Source organism: Grus americana, chromosome 19 (genome assembly GCF_028858705.1).
Source record: "Grus americana isolate bGruAme1 chromosome 19, bGruAme1.mat, whole genome shotgun sequence".
Taxonomy (NCBI): Eukaryota; Metazoa; Chordata; class Aves; order Gruiformes; family Gruidae; genus Grus; species Grus americana.
The window spans coordinates 12798904-12819191 of NC_072870.1; the positions used below are offsets into that span (position 1 = coordinate 12798904).

The 20288-nt window shown below is 44.0% G+C and overlaps 1 long non-coding RNA gene across 8 annotated transcripts in view; it reads right to left on the minus strand.

The window, feature by feature from the left end:
- Window positions 1–18504, minus strand: part of LOC129215138 (uncharacterized) — a 123180-nt gene extending 104676 nt beyond the window's left edge. For 6 of the 8 annotated variants that reach the window (XR_008579916.1, XR_008579910.1, XR_008579914.1 and 3 more), the window contains exon 1: window positions 18453–18504. This is a non-coding gene — a long non-coding RNA (uncharacterized LOC129215138). Of the gene's footprint in view, window positions 1–14642; window positions 14769–15278; window positions 15424–17195; window positions 17313–18452 lie in introns of those variants that run through there. The other 2 variants (XR_008579911.1, XR_008579913.1) reach the window with 2 other exon arrangements.
- Between the last annotated feature and the right edge of the window lie 1784 nt (window positions 18505–20288).

A 20288-nucleotide genomic window follows, 5' to 3' on the forward strand; every position in this document is an offset into this window, starting at 1 on the left:
CAGGGTTTCGCTGGTCAGCCATCATCTACCAGAACAATTTTTACACATTGTGCTGCTTACCTGCCAATTCATTAACACAGCAACTACGTGAGATTTGCTGTGGAACATAATTTAATGTTATATAACAGCCTTTATCCACAGAAGACAAGATAATAATCGGCTGTCTTTTTCACTGCTGAGTGTCTCTGGCTGCAGAAGCCAGCAAACAGCTAAGAATTTACTCTTCCTTCTCTGGAGGCCATTGGTGTAGTCAGCCTCCAGCAGCAATACTCTTTGCTCTCTGAGGCTCAGACTCACCAGCATCGCTGCCGTACGCAGCGGCACACGCTGCAAATGCTTGCGTGAGCTGTGGCTGAGCCAACATTCAGCAGAAACCATAAGTACCAAAGGCTATTAGAAAATCTGTATGTTATAAGACAACGCATGTACAACCTGTTGATTTAGGGACTGTCCAGCACAAGACAGATGCCCAGGCAAACATTTTGTGCTGTCAGCCAGGAGCTGTAAATTAGAAATATGAAGGTATTATCTAGAGGCGCAGATGCCCATGCTATAGACTTCATACTCTAGATATTAGAAACAACTGGAGTCCATCGCCTGTATGGTCCCACATGTTCAGGATACGGTACAGTCTGTATGAGACCTAACACAAATATTCAGAGCTGAAGGGAGTCAAGTTTAAAACCAAACCTTCAGACAAACGTGAGCCCAGTTCTGCAGTCTTGCATCCCAGCTGCAGGAACCCTGCAGCCATCCTTCCGTAAGTTCAGAAAGCACCTAGGAGGGAATCTCAGGTGTTTTAAACAGTTGTCCAGTTCCAAGGCAGGAGCCCAAGTTAATTAGCCCATCTCTCAACTCAGCTTCATTTATGATTAATTCTGATGTGAATTACTTGATTGCATCTTCTTAAAAATTATTCCTAACCTTTCTCTTTGGTCTTGGATTAAGCATCACTGTTTTATCATGACATTGAGGTACTCCAACATGGACCAAGATTATGTCAAAGAATAAGATTCTTGGGGTAGATTTTTTGTTTAAGTGAATGCCACCCAAGTGCCAGGATAGTATTGTCCCCAAATCCCTCACGTCCCACCCCTGGAGTGGACTTTGCTGCCCACCATTCCCCACCCACTGCATACAAACACAGATGGTTGCTGGCTGCCGTAGCACCTCAGAGCACGCAGCGAGGCTGGGGACAGGCTCACCTTCCCTCCTCCCGGAGCACGGCAAGCCCCAGCCAGCTGCCGCCTGCCCCGTCCCTGCCTCGGCAGATTTTCCGTGCCCTGCGGTAGTGCAGGTGCACGCGGCTCCATGAACAGGCAAATGGTGATACGCAGGCCACCATCCAGGACGAAGATCTGCATCCAAGACATCTGCTCTCCTAATATGCTCTTAGCCTTTCACATGAGTCAGCCAGCTTGTTTTCCAGATACAATTGTTTCCTTTCATTTGCTTTTCATTTCTAGCTCTTTTTCCACACAAATCCTTGTAAAGCCTCCTGTAGAGAATGAGTTTAATTGCATACTCTTTGTCTTCTGCCTCTGGGGATGTAAGTGGCAGCGCTCTCCCAAGCTCAGCATCAAGGGCAACATGAAATATTTCAGGACGCAGGAAAAACCCCACAAGGCTTACTTCCAAGCAGCTTTAAAAGACCAAGTGCCAGAAAAACGATATTTTTCCTGATTTAACATCCCAGTCATGGTTTTCTCATGCTATTTGTTTGAAAGCCTGAGCTCCTCTCAGACTCTTGTTACCTGGCTAGATGCTTTGATTTTGAGAAGACGGAAGGGGCCCATTCAGCTGAAGGCACTTCTCTCCGCAGCCAGAATAGCTGCCACACAGCACAGACGAGGCTCAGACCAGGTCTAAGCCGGACCGCGCAAGAGCTCTCGCTGTCCCTAACGCAGCCCGAGGAAGAAGCGCGGAGGGCAGCGCCGGCCCTGGTGCCGCCCGGAGCTGCTGCACCGACCCGCCATCCCAGCCACATCCCAGATGCCAGAAAAACCCGGATACCACTGCTGAGAACAGATACTACAGAGCTACAAGGGGAAAAAGAACTCGTCAATTTTGTGGTGAGGTTCAGAGGCTGAAATGAGTGACGTGGAGCGCAGCTTGCTGCTGGGGAGTTTTGCCATTGCCGCCTTGGCTCAAGATTTCTTCTCAGCTCTGTTACATTAAAAATAACACCAACTGACAGAATGATGGCATACTTCTCTCCCTCAGTTTATAAATATTTTAACAGCTTTGCTTGCTACCTAAATGCCTGGATATTGTGGAATACCTGTTTTAAACCTTGCCTAAACGATACAGAAGCAGAACCTCGCTGGAAGGAGCAACAGCTCTTAGCATGACATGGCTACACGATTTCCATTTGAGTATAAATGTTTAATTACATTTGTGTCCTGGTTTCAGCTGGGAGAGAGTTAATTTTCTTTCTAGTAGCAGATAGAGTGCTGTGGTTTGGGTTCAGGATGACAATAACATTGATAACACGCTGATGTTTTGGTCATTGCCAAGAAACACCAAGTCAGGACTCTCCAGCTCCTCACCCTGCCCCGCCAGCGAGGAGGCCGGGGGTGCACAGGGAGCCGGCGCGGCCAGGACAGCTGACCCGGACTGGCCAAAGGGGTATTCCACACCGTACGATGTCATGCTGCGCACGTGAAGCTGGGGAGGGCTGGCCAGGGGACAGCGATCGCTGCTCAGGGACTGGCTGGGCCTCAGACAGCAGGTACAAGCAATTGTTTTTCATTTGCATCACTTGCTTTTCTTGAGTTTTGTTTGTTATTTTCCTTTGCATTACAATTTATTATTACTATGGTATTTTATTTCAATTATTAAACTGTTCTTATCTCAACCCATGAGCTTTCTCACTTTTACCCTTCTGGTTCTCTCCCTCATCCCACCGGGGTGCGTGCGTAACACTGAGCAAGCAGCCACGTGGGGCTTAGCTGCTGCTGGGGTTAAACCCCGACGGTCGGGGACAGCCACAGGAACTCCTCAGGCCTGCGAAGGCAGCCAGAGGCAATTTAGCACCTGGGTCATAATAGGGCATGAAATGGAACAGACATCTGTGCATAATAAAATAGGCAAGACTAGCGATGTTCGATGTCCAATTCACTTTGTGATTATTGACTGAAGCCTGAGCCATAAATTAAAGTGAAGGATCTTCTTTTTGGTAAGGAACCCAAGATCTATACATTTTAGGACTTCTAAATTCAATTACTTTTTCTTATTTATTTTCGTTCAGACATTCAAACTTTATGCAGTCAATATTAATGCATTGCTGGAGGCCTTATAATTTATCCAGGAAAACAATTTGACTACTGCAGAGCAAATACTGGCTGCAGCTGACTTCACTGGCCAAGAAACCCCATCATCAATGGCTGCTCATGGTGAATTTCCTTCCAGTGCCATAAGAGAAAGATTGCCAGCACTGTGCAAAGCAGCAGCAGGGACAAAAAATTTCTGATAGGTTTTGCACCCAGTGGACAGTGCAAATTCTGACTTCACCAGCGTTTCGCTCCTGGTGCACAGCTCTGAGCATTTACCCGTCTTTTCATTTGCACCGACGGCAGAGTCCAGGGCACCTGTGAAGCATGGAGAGAGGTCTCTGCAGGGCAGAGGCATTTCCCAGGCTGGTGCGCTCCCTTGGCTGGGACAAGCATTGTGGGAGGGAAGTCCCAAAGAGGAGGCAGAGGAGCTGACTTCGGCTTCGTTGACTCTGTATGGGTACAGGCTTGCGCAGCATGACCATTGCTGGGCTTCATTTCCCCAGACTTCCCACAGAACTTCCTACTTTCCTGCCTTTGGAAATGCCTATCAATACATTTCTGTGAAAGAATTCAGTGTCTTAGGGGTCAGTCTCCATTGTTGCAGTTGTTTCAAACATTTTGAATTTTCTTCCAAAGCCACAAGAGACTTTGACAAGCTTTGTTCTGCAGCCCAGTGAGGAAGGGGAAACATGCCCAGGGGAAGGCACTCACCCTGAGCTCAGGGACAGCACCTGCATGGCCAGCACTGCTGCCAGCCAGCTGGTCCCCCAGCTCAGAGCAAGGCAGAAAGAGGTCATAGTCTCCCTTTCCACCTACAAAGTTTAAGTTCTCAGGCCAGAAATAGCAACTTCAAACACCAAATATTAAAATAAAGGTCTGTGAGAAGAACACCAACATTGTTTTAATGACCTTCTGCTTCAAGGATATGACAAAGCTGGACCACTCACAAGGCAGGCTCAGGTCTCTGAAGACCACAAGTGACTTACTCAGATTTCTCATCTTCAGGGAAATAGAGACTCCACAGAAACTCCAGTGGCCATGTATTACTCTGGCCTCAATGCATAAATCAACCTTTCTAGAAGATAGCTGTGCTCCTCTCCCATTTCATGCACCCTGCTGCTCACGGAACTGAGGAATCTGATGTCAATGCATGGCCACAGTCCCAGGCCAGCATTCAGACAGGAACCATTTGTGGGCCCACCACTTGGCCAGCTTTCAGAGCACAAATGCAAATCCTTGTTTAAACCCAGGCCTTTATTCTCCTGGATGATCTCTTCCATACTGATCATTTTTCTCTGTCTTTGCTGAAGTCAGGACCTAATTCCCAGCTGTGCCATAGTCCATGGAGTAACATCTTTTACAGATGCTCAGTGCACCAAGGGATGCCAACTTCCCAGCTGGTAGTACTGCCACACTCATTTTACATGTGTGAAAATGTTGGGTCAGAGGCAGGAGACCTACACCTCCAGCCCCTCTTTTCTGTCCTAATACTGCATCTTAATGTCACCAAAAGTATTTTGCACAGGTAGCAGTGACAGCTTCAGTGGTCCTTGTGCTCGTCACAATTAGCCTACCAGGCAAACAACGATGCGATTGATCAGCTTTAAAGAAGGTTTGCTTATCACAGTCAATTCCCTGCAAAAGCTCTGCTGCTACAACCCTAATCCACATAGAAATACCTCATAGCACTTCATTAAAGGAAGCAGCTGGCAAGACTATTTCCACAGCAAGATCCCAAGCTGCAGGTTTACCCAAGAGCAGTCCACTTCTCCGGAGCCAGAAAAGGAAAGCTGCTTCCTAAAAGGCAAATCACAAGTCTCAGTTTCTGCCTTCTTAAAGGTTGTCATAGGGATGCTGTGATATGACAGAAGTGGTGTTTCACTGCCCCCTGACTTCGCAGAATAAACATACGTACAGCAGCATAATCGGATCGCTTACTGCCGTCAAACACAGCAAAGCAGCAATAACCCGGATGTCAGAAGTGCATTATGCACCATTAATTTATATTTTTCTAAACTGCTTCATTAATATGCATGATGCTATATGCAGGACATATATCCTGGGCATACATTATTCTGTTCTGCAAGCTTGGGGAGATTTGTAATAATGAACTCCGCATCGCAATGAGATTTTTTTGTCTGCTTACTGTTGAGTCAAAATTGAATATCAGTTGTTACAGAGAAAGGAACAGAAGAGATGTATGTGCAATTCAGTCATACTAGACACTACAACTTTAATTTACAACACAGAAATCACCTTTAGCGTTGTGCCAGCTGCAGTAGGATGGGCTCAAACCAGGTGTCACTGTAGCACTCAACTTTCCTATGACTTTTGGTAATATCCCTGCTGGCACCCATTTGACTTTTCTAGGCCCACAATATCCCAGTTTCTCAGGTTCTTCTGTGATTAATACTGCACTCAGGTTTTTCAATATTCCTGCTAGCCCTCATCCCCTCACTCATTGCAGTACTACCAGTCATTAAGCGTGTGATCTTGTAATCTGCGCTCTAAGAGTCCATCTCGTCCTTGTTGCCTCACTCCGCCAGGTCACCCAGGTCTCCCAGTGCAATATCTTCACCCTCTGTGCTCACAACTCCAGCTGGCTTCCCTTTGTGCAGAGGCAAACAATGAAACCTTCACAAGGTTAGCCCAGACTGATCTTTAAATGCTTAGTCTAATTACGCCCTTTCCAGCACAAAATGGCTGCAATTTGTAGCCATTTCATAACTTGTTCTCCATGTTTCCTTTTTGGATATCTATCAAGTGTCTTAGCGAAAGCCATACGGATGAAAACTGTTACGTTTCTTTTGTCTGAGAAAAGCAAACACACAGGGTTACTCTAGCACACTATTTCTGATAAATCTGCACTGACTTCTTTCCATTTGCATTCCATCTTTAATGATTTTTCCCCCCTCTAAAGTATGTTCTAAAGTATTACATACTATGGAAGTTAAAGTGTCAGTTTAGATTAAATCACTAAGGATCAATTTGAGTTAAATTGGCATAACCTACTTTAAAACCAAATGAAGAATGTCTGGGCAGAGGTATGAATTAATTTAAGGAAACAAACGTACAATATTCAACATTAGCAACATCAAGAGATGTTTATCATGTGCAGAACCAGCGTCAATGAAGATCTCTCCAAGTGCATTACAGACATCTACAATAAGGAGAAGAATGTCATCACTTTGTCTTGACAATTCACTGTTCTCAGTTTTAGCTGCGAGTTCCCGTCTCAGCAAGGCAGGAGGAAGCCGCTGCGGGATGGCACGCGACAGGCCAGCGCTCCAGCAGCCACGGCATCTCAGGAGGAGCCCCCAGTCACCAGCGGGCAGGGACAGCAATGCTGTGGACCAGCTTAATCTGCTAATCCCACTGGTGCGGTTTAGTCTAGGGCTATTCTAACGCACACGTACATATCAGCACCTCACGGACCACGGCAGCATCCCAGCGCCTCACCTCGGGGCAGCCACACACCCAGCAGCCCTCCAGCCCGCTGCCGTCCTGTTATTGCCCATGACTCCAAACAGTTAGTCTCATGCGAAGGATGCAGGATTTCATATACTCTACAGATAAAAATCTCATTTTATAGCTAGAAAAAGCAGATACACAATCTGCTGGATTGTGACCAGTTTTCTCTTGGGTTTTTTTGGCAGAAAATTCTTTACCTTGAAAAACAGAACAGTGTACTAATGTTATAATTTGAACTCAGTGGTACTTAATATAAAAGGAGGAAAATTAACAAGGTGTTATTTCCCTCCTGGGAAACTTCTGCAAAGTCAGAAATAGCAATTTTTTCCTGTCACTTGAAAACATGAGTCACAATTTAAGCTTTTAGCAGATAAACAGATTGGGAAAACATCAGTAATACATTTGAGTTACTCTTAGTACTGAATGCAAGATTCCTTTGCTGAGAAACTGAATGTATGGGTTTCCCTTACAAATACCAAAATATGCCACATTCTCACTATAGTTTAAGGTTGGCCTTAGGCTGAGTTTAAGCCAGTTGAATTTAAGTCAGCTGGGAAGGAATCTGAACTCAGCTGAAAAACTACTTCTAAACTGAACTAAGAAACCTTTCCATGATTCCTCTGCTTTAATGACACTTTCTTCAGAAATGCAGTTCAAGTGAACAGAGTTATTTAACTTTTATAGGTTAATACCTAACAACTAAAAACATAAAAGCAATCTATGGGATAAGAGGTTGATACTATCATTAGGAGTTTGTGGAAAGGCAGTTAAGGATTCGTTTTCACAGGATTACTTGTACTTGCTGCAAAATCACACACCCCCCTGTAAGCAAATTAGGAAGCTGAAGTTTCTTGGAAAATCCCTCCCTCTCGGTTGCAATTTGAACAACTTCTTGGCAAGTTTCTTTTAATAAAGGAAGGATTGAGGTAGGAATTATATTTGCTGTAGTCCTGTACTTATATAATGAAGTGCAAGACAATCTTTCATTGTCAATGAGAAAAAAATAGTGGTGGAAAAATAGTGTGTGCCAGCCAGTCATTAATACAAAGCACTCCCATCATTGTCCTGCCTTAGCTCACTCTTTCAGCCAGAAAAAAACACAGAAATTTCCTTAAAAATCAGTCATTAGCATCATAGAAACAATCATTTTATCTATTAATCAATTCACCTGTATTAAAACACAACACAGGACAGAACATTAGAATACAACAACAACTACAGCACTGTTTCTACGCACTACTCAACCAGTTCCCTCAATCAGTATTTCTCACTCCACAGACTTCGGTAGCCACTGGCACATATTGCTGGCTTGGCGATCTTTGGTAATTAACTTACAGCCATAGCTCCTGAAGTCCTGGGAATACACCAAAACCTGAACTTCCCACTGAGAAGCACAGTGCAATTGTAGGCCTAGGAGGTAATACAAAAAAGCCTGAAAATGAAAAAAATTAAAAGGCAAATAGAAAAACCCCAAACATGCCTTTTAAATCCTGAGACATTCAAGGGCTCTGCTCTGTTATCCTTTTTCACATGTGGGCTTAAAGGTACTGCACACGGACCCTGTACGAATTCACTACTACATGGGCAAATCCATCTTGTTCACTGCAATGCATGAAGGACAAGGTTGAAAACACAAGCCTGGAAAGGTTTTGGGTCACGATTTCTTCTACACAAAGCTGCTTTGTTTACTTTGTCTTCCAGACAGTGCTGCCTTTGGGACGGAGTATACACAGGATGAATTCTTGTATTGGTTTGGGATCTTTTGGATTACCTTGGTTCCACCCAGTGCCACCAGCACTCACAGGCGACAGAGCAGCCCAAGCTCTTGGAAACTCCCCAGGGCCTTAATGCTGGGGAGCAAGGTGGGGTGCAGCTCGCTGTACAGCAGCGTATATTGCCACGCACAGCGGCAACGCTGAGCACCGTTACAAGGCATCACTCTTGGGCCCCACAGTGAGAGCTCTGCGTTAAACCCACGTGAAGGTGTTTCTGATTGAGCCAAGGTGTCAAAGCACTCATGTTTCAAAGAAACTTTATAAATAGGTAATACAAAAAAGCATAAAGTGTCAGCCCCAGAACGGCCCATTAAGCAGTGTGATGCTAAAGAGGGAAAAATGATTCAAGTGTTATCCTGTTGCTAGGTTACCCCATGCTGGTCAAAGATTTTGCTTGTTTCCCCACTAACTTCATCCTAGAAAGCACACAAAACATATTGAGCTGCTACAGGAACCCACCCTAAACCTATCAAAGCCAAATCAGTAACAGCTCTGTGTTACTAGAGCAACCGCGGCTTGCCCACTGAAGCTAGCTCTTCAGTGTTGTCAGCTGTGTCCATATGGACACAGGGAATTTCATGTGGAAAACAGTTTGTTAAATATCCTGTGCATTCAGCTATAATTGATCAAGCATTTTGCCTGTGCTGAGATAATACTGGCATTATCTAGTGTTAAACTGACACATCTGCAGGACAGCGCTGCAGATAGGTCCGCAGCTAAAAGCTCAGCCTTGAAAGCCATTTTTTTGGTGAGCATATAAATGCTGAATACAATGGACACCCTGCCTAGTGTTTCTTTGCTTTTGAGGATCGAAATTGCAGCCGCTTACTATTGTTCAGCCACTGCTATTTTAGGAACAGTACTCTTCCCTCCTCTTTGAGGAGACCAGTTCACAAAAAGGAAGAGGCAGGAGGTCACATCATCTTGCATGGTACAAGCAGGGTGTCTGGGAACATCAGACCTCGGAAGTTAAGTGAATTCATGTCTTTTCATTATCAGGAGATGCAGAATTGTAGCCCCCAAACTCAATGTGGTAGCAGTGATTAACACAATAACTTGCTGTCATTAGCCTCTCTATACTTTATCCAAGTCACAGAAAGGACACACAGGAGTTACAGAAGATCTTGCTCATTAGTCCCTCTGGATCTTTTTAAGACACAGATAATTGACATGCTGAAACCAAATGGTGCCGTGTGCTGGATTTGTTACCCACACAGTGCTGATGACAGGGGTGCTTCGGCTACTGCTGAGCAGTGCTTGCACAGCATCAAGGTCTCCTCTGCTTCTGGCTGCCCCCCAGGCAGTCAACAGGACAGAGGCAGGAATAACCAGCTGTGCAAATACAGGATGCGAAACAACTGCCAACGGAGCAGGCATGCAGGAAGGCATCTGGCAATTACTGTGGATGATAGATGGAACATGAGTCAGCAACATGTTGCTGCAAAACATGGGCTAGAAAGAATCCAAAGGGGAATGATCTGAGGTCTCAAAAAAATTAGTTAGGAAAAAGCAGACAAAAACAATTTAGTCTAAAGAAGGTAAGACTAAGGAGGTGAGGTACAGATGTAAAGGAGGGAGCAGCTAACACTAAAGGGCTCTTTTTGAACACATTCAGACATGCTAAACACCAAACTGTGTCAAGAGTATGCTCTGAAACAGTCAATCCATCGCTGAAAAATAAACACATGTCTTCGATTACATCTAAATGCTCATACAAGAAAATGGCTTCTCCTAGAAACTCTGTAGCATTATCTCAATAGAAGGAACAAGCTTCTCCTCTTTCAAAGAGTTAAAGAACATTATATTCTACAATATATTTCCCTAGGGAAAAAAAAAATCTGTTAAACTAGTGAAGCACTCAATTTACTGAAAAAGAAATGTAATTACCTTCCTCTGAGAAATTCCCCAGTGAATCATCCAATTAATTCAAAAAATATTAACCTTCAAGGGTCAAACTTCCTGTATCTAATCTCAACACACCGTTATTTTGTTGATCAGTTAAGAAAACATTCAGAAATATGCGGGGATGTCTACATAGCACATGTGCATTTATACGTGCCTTGATACTAGAAGTCACGTTCAGTAGTTAAGAGGATCATAGGAAAACAGGTTCACATTTCAGCATTATTTTAAGACCTGCAATGTTAGGTCTTATCCATCCACACAAATATGCTGTACCAACTGCCAATCATTTTAATAGCACATATTTACTGATAACACCTCAGTATGTGCTAAGAATTTTTGTGTTCTCCAAACCATTGACAATGATTCACAGCCTTGAACTCCCATGAGAATATCAATAGGTGTCGAGTAGTTATCCCGGACAGACATTGCACCTCATGCAGTTGCCACCAATCTCCAAAAGCTCACGAGCAGGAATGAGAGCTGCAGCAAACACTGAGGTCCGCCTGGGGAATCTTGCACTGACCAGTATGTTTTGCAACAAGACCCTTTTGGAGTGGGGGCTTCAAACATTGGTGACAAACCTACAGGCAAGCTGTTAGCTCAACTTGCTCTCTAATCATGGTGTAATTAGAAACAGCACACTAGAGCATAAGTCATTTGACCAACTTAAAAGTCTACCTTAGCATGCAATGAACTGCAGGACAAATAGTTCATTTCTCTTTGCAGATACTAAAAATTCAGTGAATTGATACATCAGGCTCACATCTGGGACTTCTACACTATTGATCTCTGAAGTCTGGCGACGTATCTCATTCCTGAAGTCTACTGGAGTGCTTTTTGGTAATTCAGAAATGCCACCTTCTGACCAAATGATCCCTTTCTGCACTATTTCAGTAAGCACCAAGATCTCAGGCTAGCTACTAGTATTTTGTTCAATGTGTTTGATGCTACGAAGGTACTACTTAATGTCATACAGGCCTGCACGAGATTTTTTTCCCGATGGCTGACCACCTCTAAAAACAGAATCGTAAAGGTATCGATGTCAAAAAATCAGAAGTACCCAGCAGAAATTACAGCAACAGTGCATCCAGACACGCGGAGCTGAGCTGGATAACAAGCTGAAACAGTGTGTGAGCACCCATGTCACACAGATTGATATTGCTCTCTGCCCATCAAGTCACTTTAAGGGCAGTCTTTCATTTTCTCACTCATCTAAGACACCAAACAGCGAATTAACATTCTGTGCAGTTATTTTTGACTAATAATTGTAATACCTATCTTTCCTGGAAAAGTACAGGAGACATTGTATTGTCATTGGGAATTAGGTGGTAACCACTATGGAAATGGACTTATGATAATTTGGGTAAAAGGAAAGTAGTGAATTACCTCTCACTCTACCTACACATTTCTAGCCTCTAGAAGAGGTAATAACTTCAACATAACAGGCAGAGTTTTCAGCATTATATATCTTTGCCACTTTTCCTAATTTCAGTTAATAAAAATTTTTTTTCTTGTCTAATCTAGGAAAGTTTTTCCACCACTCCAGACTGACTGTGCTTTGACACACCATGTGAAGGAAGAAAAATAACATCCTTAGTCATAGAGTGGGATATCTATACACTTTGAGCAGGTCTGAAAGTCACAAGCACTGCTAAAGAGTCCAGTTCTATCAAAACCTCTAATGCACTGCAAACGTGTCGTGCTGTTATTGACATTTAGTTTAGGGAAAAAACTAAAAGTGCTCCAGAAGTGGTATGTTTTAACATGTTTCAGAACTAAATTTTAAACATACCTTCATTTCACTATGTATTATAACAAACAAGTTAAGTAACTCTTAAAAACAAATCCAATCCAAACATGTCAAGAGACTTTTCTACCAAGAGTTTCCTAGGCCAGATGAAAAGAAAAATCTCAAAACCTGGAAGTCCCACAGAAATGAGAATCTGCATACCCCGCTGAGTGCTATTAATATGCTCTGCAAATTGTATTTTTAAAATGGGTGTACAATTTAAGCTTACTTACTGTACAAATCAGTAGATCATCTCAAAAAACCCACTTTGCTATCAGTTACAGAGCATATTTCTTTCACTTAAATATTATCTTGGAAAATCTAAGATAATCACTCCCCTGGTAATTATGTGGAACATTCCAGACTGGATCACGCTCTTGCTGAATGTAGTAGAAGAATGTCATTTACCCCACGCAGAGTTGCAGCAGGGCTCTAATTCATGAGAGATGAAAATTAAAACGAAGCTACATACATGTATATATTTTAGATATGTTGGAATTGTTAATTCACACTATATCATTATAATCATTCTGTAAAGAAGTTTATGTCCTAGTTTGATGGGCTTTTAGTTCAAGCCTCCACTCAATCTCTTCATGCTTGTAAATAAAGGAATTGCATTCCAAAACTTGAGTAGTCCTCAGTGTTTAATGGCACAGGTCACTCGGGTGAAGAAGTTCAAAGGGGACACCAGGAACACTGGTGCAACAGCAGCACAACGTGTCCTGACTCAATAGCCCCTGGTCTTAAGCAGCATTCCTTCGCGGGGTGTAAGGAAGGCACATCGGGAAAGAAAATATCCTCTATAAACGGTACACTTAGGAAAGCAGGCTTTCCAGTACTTGAGCCACTCCTCTGGTTACGAATAGGACCCACAAAACTCAAATACAGTTTGCTGTGCTTAAATTAACGGTGTTAATCAGATAATTTGCGAGAAAGGGCATTATGAAGAAAGGCGGTGAGCAGAGAGCGCGACTAGCCAGAGGAGAGGCGATGAGGTTAAATACCACAGGACAGAGCACTTGGAACTCAAGTGTTAGCACAGGACAAAGCCTTCCCAAGCCTTCTCTTAAAAGATTTTCTACGGCTGTTGCATACTTTAAATCTTTTCAGTCTTTTTTGTACCTAGTCCAGCCCATAGACGAAAAGACACTTTTCCCTAGAAGTTTTATTTCACCTACATTCAAACCATTGCATTTTAGCACAAAACTGCTATTAAAAGAAATTGGTCATGGATTAGTTTATCCTGCATATGGTCAAATATTTAGAAACAGCAGCAAGGAATGAAAAGAGCCAGCAATAACAGTGGCAATGCTTACCACTTAAAAATTTTAATCACTGATGATTAATGATGTTTACTACTGTAGCACTTAACAGTCACAGATTGGCATCCCTTGGTCCAAACAACAGACACAGAACAGAAATTAAGATAATAGTTCAAGCTCACTGTGATGTCATTAAATGATCATTTCTTCATTTATTCAGAGCCAGCAGGTGCTTTCACCCAAAGCTGCTCAAAGTGGATCTTCTGAACATTCGAGTGTTCGGACACATGGCTGCAGTAGTCCGGGGTCTTTGTTAGTCGGGCTTCGGCATCCTTCCTCCAGCCCTCTTAAACTTCTATTTTTCCTCTACTGCAGGCGCATATTTCTTCATAATTGCCTCTCCCTGTGCTGCTGCTCACCCGGGAAGCTGATGCTGCATCCATCCCTCACTGCTCGGCAATGAGGAATAGAAAGGGTCCCTTTTTTCCTCAGCCCTAATAAATATTTGCATGGTGTCCATTTTTATAGCTTCCTACTAGAAGCATGTAATAATGCATATTTATGTGCTACCCGTTTAAGAAGGTGACACCATCAGAGCAGCAGAGAGATTAACCCCCTACCACTGAGACACTTTTTTAAAGTGTTCTCGCTATCAGCAGCTCATTTAGAGGATTACTTTTCTTTAAAAGCTCTAATTAAGATATTTGTCAGGTGATTTGAGGGATACATTTCAGCTATTAGTTTACTTCATAATCAGCAGACTCAGATGTTTCCAGCTGGCTGAGCTGCAGGACACAAAATTTGTTTCCAAAGTTTTATGTATTCCTGAACACGCACACACACAGAGCCTCTCACCTGGATCACTATGGGTACCAGAAATCCTGCTGGAATATAAAAAGGAGATGGAAACATCCAGCAATTAAAATGGGAGCGATAAGGAAATCGGCAAAGCCATCCTAGATAAAGACACCGTAGCTGACTGTCCAAGCTGCTGCCAAGTTGTCAGGTTGCTCTGGTTTCAGGCACAAAGCCTGTAAGGATACAGGCACCTCACACTGGTCTTGAATAAGGATGCTTTTATCCAGACTGCACAGATTCCTACAATTGTTAGAAGTCAGAAAGAATAGTCGTGTTCTCGGAAATACTAGTAAATCAAAATGCTTACCCAGTGCCACAAGCGGTTAGCTGAGGGGCAGCTTTCAAGTAAAACAACGACAACTGCCTGGGCTCGGTGACGGAAAGTTTCAGCAGTGTCTGCTGCAGTACAGACCATCCAACGGAATCGTTTGTCCTAAGGGGATTCAGGCAAAGGAGAGGAATGCAGGTCTTTGTCTGAAAATGACTGGTCTCACCAAGGAACAGAGATGCTAATTAATGCAACTGTGAAAGGTCACCTCGTCCTTCCTCTAAGCATAGCCCTAGGGATGGTGGCACATCCAGACCACCATCAAGCACACAAAACACTTAGTTCTGTGTAAACAGACTTAAATTCAGAGCAATTCAAATTGCACTTCAGGATCTTAACTCCAATTCAAGCGATGTCTATTCAAATGAATAATAGCAGGACTGCCACATTTTCTATAAATGGGAAGAAAAATGGGAACAATCATGCCCACCTGCACCAAGAGGCAGTTTCATTATGCATTCAGCGTCAAGTACCTCTCAACAATTTACTGGAACATGCTGGTTGACAATTTGAGCAAGCAGCTGTCAAAAAATTTGTCATTCTGATAGTATTCTAGGTATGAAAGTTAATGTTAATAGACCTGCTTGCAGTGTGGAGGAGCAAGAAGTCTCAGACCTTTCAGTTCGAAGGAAGCGGGAGCCCAAAGCCCTTCTGATCTGGTGAAAAGATGCAAACTTGTACTTATCTATCCATTCTGCTGATTCCCAAGATATTCAAGCAAGTAAAAATAACTCAAGACAAGTGAGTTGACAACACTGAAGGTCATAGGATACCCATAAAAAGAGTACACAGCTGTAATATCTTTATAGTGATACTTTCCCAATATGTTCTTGGTACCTTGGGCTTTGCATTTCTCGGTCCGCAATGATTCTCTTCTATGAATGTCACCACAGGTTTTGAACCCACTTACAGCTTAAGTTGTTAAATCACAGACGGTGCCACAATCACAGAAACTCAGTTGCACAGAGAGTGAATACAAGAGAAGCACTTCAGCTCCACACTCAAAGCCCACGAACAAGCAAATGAGAGATAAGGCAGATGCAGACTGCATACAAAAATTTCTCCCGCACATTGTGTACTGCACCTATGTGTCTGCCTTCACGCCAGGCTGACTCTTTACAGATACCAATTTCTAGCCTGTTAAAGAGTCACCTTAGCCTTTCCTGCTCTATTATTAGGGGATTTTCCTTATAAAACTCTTCAACCCTCAAAGATTGATGGTCCAGGATACATTTTCCCCTGACAGCATGCTTCTAACATGCCCAGCAATTTTTGTTGTTTGTATTTTCCTGAATTATTGAAAGGATTTGGTAACAAAGTGTGGTAGTGTCACATATATTTTGACAAAGCAATCAAAAGTTGATTATATAAAAGTTAGGATAATTTGATTATATTTGTAACTTAAAGTTATAAGGTAGCTATAGAATCAGATTGGGAAAATTAGTTTGTAACCAAGGTAATAGGTAATGAAGCTAACCGACCATGGCAAGGTACAATGCTGCTATGTTCCTTGTACAGTCCCTACCCAACCGGACAATAGGCCCGGGAATATTAATCTTATGAAGTAAGTTGCTATGGGTAGATGCACCTACAACAAGGGTACTGCGCATGCCTGCATGAAGGAGGTCATCCAGCGGACACAGGTGCAAGACCACTGACGACCACCAGAGACCCTTGAGGACCACCGACTCAAATCACTGAGCATGCGTGACAGGGAAGAGAATATGGAAATGATTTCCCAGAAATGATTATCATAGGACTGCCTTTTCTTGGAAATATAATGAATATGTATATTTTGATTCTATATAACCTGTGTGTTGGTGATCACCTGGCATGCACGTTGGGTGGAGCTATCCCCCGTGCATCCAGCGCTGCAATAAAGAATGCCTGCCTTTTAACACTACAGTGGTGTTACGAGGTTTATTCCCGGATTTCGGTGACAGTAGAAATAAACACAAACAGTGAATCTATAAATAGAAACATGTGGCACTAAGTCAGTGGAAAATTTTCCTGACATGTAATACTTGGTTCACAATCATTCTGAAAATTGGAAGTTGAAGATAAACTATTGCAACAGGAGATTGTCTTTCAGAAAAGTCAGCTGATGAAAAATATTATATGAACTGATTATTTCAAGAAGCAAGAAGCCTCCCCTATCTGGTAGCACTTCACTTTTTTCCTAAAAATGCTCAAAGGTTGACTTTTGTCAGATAAAATTACTCCAGCAAAGACTGTCCATGTACAGAAGGTTATACAGTTCCTAACAAACTGTCAGAGCATCACAGTATTTTGTCTGTGCAGCCAGCAACAGCTTAATAGCCTGATCCATTGCAATGTTTTGCCAGATACCTTGCAAACTGCTCAACTCTTCCTGGAGTTTGTGGGAAACAAACTTCATACTACACAAATTCCACTTCCACCAGCACTGAAGATCTGCGACCCCGCAAGCCCCATTCTCCCCCCATAGGGAATCGGTGGGCCCCATGGCTCCCCAGGCATCCCTGCTCCCTCGGAGCACGCCAAGGCTGTTACCTCCAGCAAGGCACTGCCGCTCGGCAGCTTGCCACTAACGTTCTCCAAATTCATCTCTGCGGTCAACTGCAAAGCTTCAGAGCATGCACAAGCTGGAAAGCCAGATCTTTAGCCACAATGTCCACAGACAGAAGAGTAAGCAGTTCTTCTGCAAAAGCTACCGGCAAATGAAGCTGCAGGCTCCACCCCCCGACTTTCCCCAAACAGGGAGTTTCTCTGAGCATCTCTGCTCAAAGCCAGTGCTCTAATTTACTCCATTAGCAGAGATGCCCTCAGTTGAATTCAAGAATCTGTATTCCAGATAATTTTCAGCCTTCCCCACCTTCAGAGCTCAGTGCCATTCCTTTGAGTATATAAATAATTGTTTGGATTAAATACAAAGAAAGTTGTCAGCTGTTCATTTATTAAACCTGAGAACCTTTCCTGAAAAACCTACCAGGATTTATCACTCCTGTGTCTCACTTCTGATGACATTTTGCTCTTCCCCTACATCACGATTTCTCATCAAATGGACCCCTGCCACACAGAAAGAAGAAAGGTACTCAGCACTGCGCTCGCACAAACCACCCCTATGTGTGGGAAGGGAGCAGGTCTTCTTGTCCCAAAAGCGGATTCATTGCCCCGTGTGCAATAAGCCAATTCTCACACACACAGGAGAGATACTGCTTTTTATTCAGTGGATTTCCATCAAATTTAGCACTCCTAATGCAAGTTCTCTTGTCACACTTATACACAAACGTTACAAGGTGTACACTCCCAGTTACAAGGGTTGGTTCAGGTTTCTTCGCCTAGTATGCAAACTAGAATGCACGCTCGGTTCTTGTGCCCACCCGTGTCTCTTGAGTAGGTGGTATAATGTGGGTGGGGGGCTCACGGGTCAGTGGTCACCAATACCCCTGCCAGAATTACCTTCCCCTAGTTTTCCAATACTTTTAGTAATTTCGAATGGTTCTTCAGGGTCTGCTGACCGAACTAACAATTCATCAGTTACACTTCCACCTCTTGACAATCACATCTTAATTGATACATGGTTTGGATAAACATTAACTAACACAGGGGTAGGACTATACAACAGTCATCCTTAGCAGTACCTAGCAACTATCTGCAAAGCCATCTCTAACATCCTTATCACCTGTGCAAAGCCATCTCTAACATCCTTATCACCTGTGCAAAGCCATCTCTAACATCCTTAACTACAGAGTCATGATTAACTTTTAAATTCAATGCAGGATACCAGTCTGATTACAGCAGGCTTACCAGGACACCTCAGGTCTGCTGTGCCTTCGGGAGGGATAAGCCAAGAACAAGTTCAGTGCAGCCACGTACTCATTTGTACGAGCGTGGGCAGGCGCCACCTCCTCATGCCTGTCCCTACAGGACTGGTCAAGTGTAGTTGAGTTGCAGAGCTGCTGGCAAGCATTGAAAGAACAAATCACACACACACAAAGTCTGGAATTAAAACCATCTCCTGAAGTATTAACTGTAGCTTTCGTTCCCAGCACTCTCACACTCAGACCTGAGAGACTCTCCAGTCAGGCCCACGTGCGTCTGATGCACAGAGCCGACCGGCGACAAGGCTCAAATCTCCCAGTGCTTCCAGCAGCCGCCCCAGCCCAGCCCTTGCTTTCACAGGCAGCCTTGCAGGGCACTGTCCAGGTTATCAGATCCAGACTGTGCTTCAGCAACAGTAGGGAGCAAGTCCTGAAGATACGAGCCCACAGAGAACAGCCGCAGCAGCCCTGTTTGCACGTTTGCCAGCCCAGCATCGCCCAGGGGCCAGTGCCCATGGGAAGCAGGGGCAGGTCTGTGTTGTGGGCAGCAATGCATTCACTGACCCACATCATCTCCAGCCCTTGCCCAGGCCCTGCACCAGAAATGGTGCTCTCCGTTCCTTCAGCACACAGGTGCCCTGCTCAGCCTGCCCATCCCACAGGGCCGTCAGTGCGACGACTCTTTAGTGCCAAAGGAAGCGATACAAAATCCAAGCACTGATTTTTATCCAGATCTATGATCTCAAAGACAGCAATATAGTCTTTATCACCATCACCACGCTCTTCATCCAATAATGCACGGCCACATTTCAAATACCATTACGTGCTGGAAGAGTTAATCAGGCATACATTCAATTTGCAGCCAGCATAAGCAGGAGCAGCATACTGCTGCAGTGGCACAGAAGATGCAAACAAAGCAAGAGCTGCAAGGGAGAGAGGCCCACTGAGACAGCTGAAGTAGTGCTTCCAGGGCCAAAAATCTGTTGACACAGGTGTTAGGCAGCAAGCACACTCCCCCCCTAAACTCTCCTCATAAAAACAGAGGCTGAAACTTCACAGGAGAAGAGCAAAGGGGGTATTCAATAGAACTAAAATTAACACATCTACAGAGGAAGCCCAGCCCTTGTAGCCGGTTGGTCATATAAGGGGCATCACACCAGCTTTCTAGACCTACACTGTTTAGCTGCAAACACAGGATTTTACAAGTTACTTTGAGACTTAACCTCCTAGTGCCACTACAATCAGGGGAAGCTTTAGCCAAAACAGGAGAAATCAGCAGTAGAAGACCCAAGCAACTCACCCAGCTCCCGTGGCAAACCGCTAGCTGAGCTGGCAGCGCAGCTGTGGCACCCATGGTCAGGCTATGGTGGAGATGGGACTGGAGCTCCTGCAGCACAGGCAAGAAAGGAGACACAGCCCCAAGCTGAGCTTAAATAGCCCTATGGCCCACACAGGACTGGGGGGTCCCAGGTGAGGCTGGTTGGGGCCAGCTGGCCCATTAGCACCCGCAGGGCCAGGACACCTGTGGGATCTGCCCACGGAGGGTTCCTCCTCAGCTCCTGAACAAGGGGAAAGGGGTCCAGACTCCCTCAGGCCTAAATAATGCATTTCTGAATAATGACATCAATTTCTCTTTTTCTCAGTGTTTCGCTTAGACCAGATCCCCAAACTAGTAGAATCAAGGGAAATCTTGCGACTGATCTCTCAGGCACTTTGGACTAGGCTCTTATTAAGCTATTTGTGGCATTTGGGTTTTATTCTGCATTACAGATTGAACCTATTGTTAATCAAAGCACCGGTGACACTATCAGAAAGACAATGT